We start from the raw sequence: 6520 nt of genomic DNA on the forward strand, positions 1-6520 counted from the left end.
TCCATAAAATCACATGATTCCTATTTGATTCTACATTTTCATCGAAAAATATTTAATTTTCAAATTAGATTATTAGTTTATTTCAGATTAATAGATATTGTGTTTTAGTTGTTGTATCCAAATTTTTTTTATTTTCCGGTCAATCAAAATATGTAATTGTTCTCTAACGTATTATAATTATTAATTAGGTAATTAATTGGTCTTTATTTTTTTAAATTAATCATAAGTACATCTTTGAAATTCCTAACACTCACTAAGCATGAACCCACGTCCAAGGCTACATTCTTGTTCATTAAATTATATTCTTTCTTCAAAAGTATATGAAAGTCATTTGCTTTTGTAGATTAACGTTTTTTTGTATTTAATATAGAATTATTATTATTGTAACTCCTTTTTCATAAATTACTATCAATATGGGTAATAACTTCTCCTAATTAATTTTTTTTACCTTTCATGTCCCTTGTCTCGTGTATATAAATCTCCATTCTCATTACGGAATCCAAAAATTCATCATCCACCAAGAATTCCTTTTTTCTTGTTGTCACCTTGTATCTCTAATTGACATCACAACATTTATAAATTTCTCTTTTTCATATGTCCAATATTAGCTATGCTCTTCATATTCAAATTTTTCTTCATTTTTATCTGGTGAGGGAATTAAGTAAAGGGGTGTGTGTTTGGGAAAACACTCAGCAAGTGTGGACCGATCGTGCATAACAAACACCAAATAAGCATAGGTAAGAAAATACGGGACATCACAAGTTGAGTCTCCGAACATCCATAAAAAATTTTTGTGTTACTTAATTTCTCAGTCAGTCATTTGATAATTGTTTAATCTGTTATTTGATCTATTTTCACACTTAATATCAAGTTGGTCGATTAACATCGACATACGAGAAATACTAGAGTTCAGTTGTTAATTAGAACAGAACTCACAACTGGAATAGCAAACCAATCGATGTCCAACCGATCCCCAAATGTGGTATCAGAGCAAGGCTTTCTTCTCGTTTTTGAACATATTCAAATGGATACATTTGGAGAAATTGCTAAGAGCTTCTGGTACAACACACTGGACAAATGCACTAACAAAACTATTGAGGCATGCTCTACTGCTAAGAACATTTGGCAGCAACTAATCAAGCTAGGTGATAAAGATGAGAAGACTGAGGAGAGCAGAGGTCCACTAATTGAGCCCATGGAATAACCTTTATGCTCAAACAATTCTAATCCAAATGATGACGAGAACATGAGTCAACCAATCCTGTCAACTGAATCACTCAAAAAATGCTCAACTGAACCAATTACTTATATTGAAGAATCTTGTTGTTCAGTTAGCTCATCAAGATACTCCGATGAAGAAGAAGATAGTTATTTCATGGCTCATGGTGATGAGTTGTTCACCAGTGAACAAGTGTCCAACCAACCATCTACAAGTGGACAAGTATTTGATTTTGAATCTAATGTGTTTACACGAGAATAATTAGCCAAAGCACTACACGATATGGCTCATGAGTACCAAAAACTGTGTGTAGCATTTGAGGAAGTCAAATCAAAGAAAAAGGATATGCCAAACACCTCAACTGAACCCGATTAGGAAATGTCAGTTGAGAAGATCAGTCTAGAGTCAGAGATTGTAAGCTCAAGACTGAAGATAATAAGCGACAAGTGGAAAGTCAGCAGTTAAAATCGAAATCAGAGGCTAAACAAATGATAAGCACCTGGAACAAGTACTCAGCCCTGTTGACTGAAATGCAAGAGTCACAGAAGCCTGTTGGAGATAAAACTGGTCTTGGCTTTGGTGACAATTACTGCAAAACAACTAAGATAGGTACTCAATCATTCCTAGACAAAAACACCTCAAAATATGTGAAATTTGTTAAGTCTAGCATGATACATGAAGGTCTTGAACCAAAGGTTCATGTAAGTCAACCAATATGTAGGACCGAGCGCTAGCTACTTAACCAAAAGTTATAGCTGGTGGTAATGGTGCAACTCAAATCTTTTAAACCGTGCAGCTGTCCAAGCGCCATGGTTCTATTTTACCCCAATAATCTTCCTCCCAATAATTGCACTCCTTGCAATCAATGGTAATCGAACACATGACCTAATTGTACGATCGAGCGCTTGCGCTTTACCAAAATTTATAGCCGGTGGTAATGGTGCAACTCAAATATTTTAAACCGTACAACCACTCAAACTTCATGGTTCGATCGCTCTACTCAGTAGGGACAATTATTGCACCCCAACACAATATCTCAACCAATTAAAAACACTTTTTCATCGAGGTTTTGTTTATGTATAACCAAAGATTTCTATGTCTAATTGGAACAAATATAGACCAATTTGGTCTAGACATGGTCAAGAAAGACATAGCTCTATGAAGGTACATCATAGAACATCTCATTTAGAAAATAAACCAGTTCAAAATAAATATTGGAGGTCTAACATGACATATAGTCGGGAAAAATACCTTCTATACACACACAACATGTTGCATATCATGCACATCATTCAAAGTTTCAAACACAACTGATTATACACAACCTTGGAGGAATACAATCAGTGGTTGACCAATTAGGTTGATCCAAGTCTTGATTCCAAAAGGATTAATCCCAACTGGACCCAAGTAAAAATGGGTCAGTTTCAGTGCTTATATAGTAACAACAGAAGATGAAAACTAGCACCACGATTGATTATCCAAATGAACTAAAGATGATTGAAAAAAGAAATCAGTTCAACATTCACGAGCCTATCAATCTCAATAAGACAAAGTTTGAAGAGGAACATCAGTCGATGCAATTTTTCTTTGGGACTCAGTTTAGGGGTAATTGATTTAGAAAGAACAAAGCTTCAAGATGCCCAAACAGACATGGATTCAGGGGGAATATTGTTACAAGTGAATAAAGACTAGAGCATAACTCGACTGAACAACACGCCACAACTCATACCTTAAATTTCTTACCTCTATTTCTTTTCAATGTTCTTTTGTGATCTATTAATTGCTTTAATCTCAAATTGGACGACTGAGTTGGCTTAAAATTTCAAATGACTGGCTCAACTGAATTTACGTTAGGTACTGTCAAAAGAGGAAGAGACGTAATGATGATGCATATAAGAATGGAAACTGAAGACAAAAAGTGTATTAATAGCACTGCAAAAAAAATATCAATCAAGAATACAACTAGAGATTAACAAGTGCAGAAGACAATCATGAGAAAGAATTCACTCTAACACAAAATCAGTTGAGAGGACATCAACTGATCATAATAGAATGGATCTACATGCATTTACTGATGATAAGTCTATGTACGTTCCAAAACCAGTCATCAAAGCTTCACAAGAAGGACTGATACAGAGAACTGCTGGTTCCACTGAAGTTTTCGTCAACATATTGAAGATTGCAATCAAATATCATATGACACTAAGTAGAGATAATAATATTTGATGGTATTTGAAAACAAAAGAGGAAAAAAATATGTGGAGCAATCTTGAAGATGGTGAATATATATCTTGAAGACGATGAAGATCAGTCTAAGAGCAAAACAAAAGAGAAGAACTGAAAATAAGAATTGAAGATGCCAAGGCTTCTATCTGATAGCAGTTACCAAAGGATTTTTGTTGCGTGATTTTTTCTCACAAGCGTACGGTGTCAAGTTTTAATATAGAAAATGAGTCCAACTCGATCCCACAGAGAATGAATAAAATGATCTTATATTAAATATTTGCAACTAACAAAATCTTATTCCTATTTAGAGCTACAAAGATGATTTGAATTTAATTAACTTAAAATTGCAATGAATAAAATTAATTAACTATGAGTTCAGAAGACGAAAGTTTAATGAGAGAAAAATTCTAGAAGTTCGATTTCACTTGACTATCAACCAGTTAAATTTCTAAAGAAATCTATGTCGTAAATTCTTCTAGTTTACTAACCAAGAATTCAATTATTTTCTTGTAACGTCCCAAAATTTATTTCCGAATTAATTGATAATTAAAATAATTATTGAGTTGGAAAAATAATTATTACTGTCAAATGAGTTATAAAGTGTATTTACAAAATACATGTGTCAATTAGTCAATGAGTTTGACTATTTTTGGATATCTGATAATATTGGCATTTTGAGATATTTATTGATATAATGAAATTAAAATAATTATTTATGCCAGATAATTTAATTTAAAAGAATATTTGACCGAGTTAACTGGTCAAAGTCAATAATTTCAGAAATTGGTGTTTATAGAGGTTGGGTGTGTGTACCGGAAAAATATTAAAATGGAGACTAATTTTGCCAGTTGGATACCAGATAAATTAGTGCTGATCAGAAAATTTTTGATTTTCTATAGATCGCAAAATACACACCGAAACACACTCAAGAAAACACAGACCAAAGATTTTCTCTCGATTATTTTCCCAATTTTAGAAATTACTGTAGCACGTCGACAAGATGTCATCGCCGACCGTTCACCGGAGCTTCGATCAAAGATCCGAACGGTAATATTGTAGCCAAGATCAAGAAAAATCTATTGGTATAAAGAAATAGAAAATCCAACGGTTGGATCGCCGGGAAATTGACGATGAACAGACGAGTTTGGCGAAGGTACTATTCATCATCTTCTTCGTCAGAAAATTTGCGATTCACGCTCGTTGTTGTTGGTTTTTGAGTTGTTAGATGATAATAGATGATGTGTAGAACATTTTCTAAGAGTTTGGTAGCTTATTTCGGCGTATATTGTGCAAATCGGAGATTTTAAACTTCGCCGGAGTTGCCTCGTTTTTCTCAGATCCCGGCCGCTTTGGAGCTCCGATCTGGTCGTAGCTTAGTGCGTTGGATTCGTCTCGTTGAGCTCTACAACCCTGCCAAATTTCGTAATTTTTGGAGAAGTTTTGCATCGCCGCCGCCGGACCGCCGCGTCGCCGCCGTCTTCTTCGATTTACCGGCGACCTCCGATGAGTTAACCATTTTTGATCGTTTGGACGTGATAGATCCGAATATCCAAGTTTCGAGTCGTGATTCAAAATCGTTAAGCGGTGAGAGCACAATAAAGTTTGATACTTTTTGGTCAAAGTTTGACCAGAGTTGACCAGGGTTGACTTTTGACTATCATATGATTTTTCGCAGATCGGAAGCCCGTTGAGGATAATTAGAGGCAGAAATAACCAGATTAGGGATTTGATCCTCCAGAATTGGATAATTATGAGATTTTCGAGTCCCGATATATGCAACCGCAACTGTATAGGTTTTTCGTGCGTTTTAAACACAAAAGCATGTTATACCCTTCCTTTCTCATATCATTTAGATCAGTATATTCACTATTTTTATTATTAAATTGTGTCCTTGCATTTGTATGTGGATATAGTAACTCAAATTTTAACTCATGCATCATTCGTGTTTTTATGTATTGTGAATGATATTTCTGTCATGGCTAGTTTTTAGTTGTTGTTCACTGGTTTGATGGTTGAGTCAGGTTTCTTTGGGTCTTGGTTTAATATAGCTTGAACTAGTGTCGGCTAGGTGAACATGGGATGGTTGTAAGGTTGGCTACCTAACGGGCAAGGCTCGGGCAAGCAGGTTGTCCGGGTCGGGTCAAGTGAATTAGGGTCATATGTATGGGTCTGGGTATGGGTCTCGGTTATTTTATTTTGGGCCGGGTAATTTATTTAGGAGTCCAAGTGTTAAGTTTATTTTATTGGGCCAAGTTTATTTTTTATTGGGTCAAGTCTGTTTATTGGGCCCAGTATGTTTATTGGACCAAATTTATTTGATGGACCAAGTTTGTTTATTGGGTCAAGTTTGTTCATTGGTCCAAGTTGTCGGGCCAAACTTGTTGGGCTTAAGATATTAATGAGACTTAATATATTAATTGGACTAAATTTGTTATGGGCCTAAGTTGTTTTAATTTATTTGGTTGAACTAAGTTTTTAGTTGGGTTAAGTATTTTAATTGAGCCAATCTAAGTATTATTGGGTCAATTTAAGTGTGATTGAGCTAATCTAAGTATTATTGGGTCAATAAGTATTAATGGGTCAGTCTAAGTGTTAACAAACAAATCTAAGTTTAAGGACTTTAGTTAAGGGGGTGCAGCAACACGAACTAGCTAGTGACAAACAAAATAGTCCGTAAATATATATTTAATTGATGTTATATATATATTTTCATATATGTATGATTTTTATTATGAAAAATGAATTAAATATATATTTACGGGCAAAATTTTAAGAAAATGATATTTCTAAGTTCATGATTCATGCATGTATTTTATGATGAGATAACGGGCATGTAAAGAAAATATTTTTGGGAAGTTGAAGTGATTTGTGACAAAAACGGGACTGGAGGTCGGGATACCGGACTCGATGACCTTTCCACTTACGATTATGAGCATATGGATCCCCAAAGGTTGGGTGAAGTGGCATAGGGCGTTAGGGGTATACCCCACAGGCCGCCACCACGTACAATGGATTTAGATTGATCAATCGAATTAGGTTACACTTCACTGATATGACAAACAGAAAATGATTTAT

The sequence above is a fragment of the Henckelia pumila genome, chromosome 1 (genome assembly GCF_033568475.1).
Source record: "Henckelia pumila isolate YLH828 chromosome 1, ASM3356847v2, whole genome shotgun sequence".
NCBI lineage: Eukaryota > Viridiplantae > Streptophyta > Magnoliopsida > Lamiales > Gesneriaceae > Henckelia > Henckelia pumila.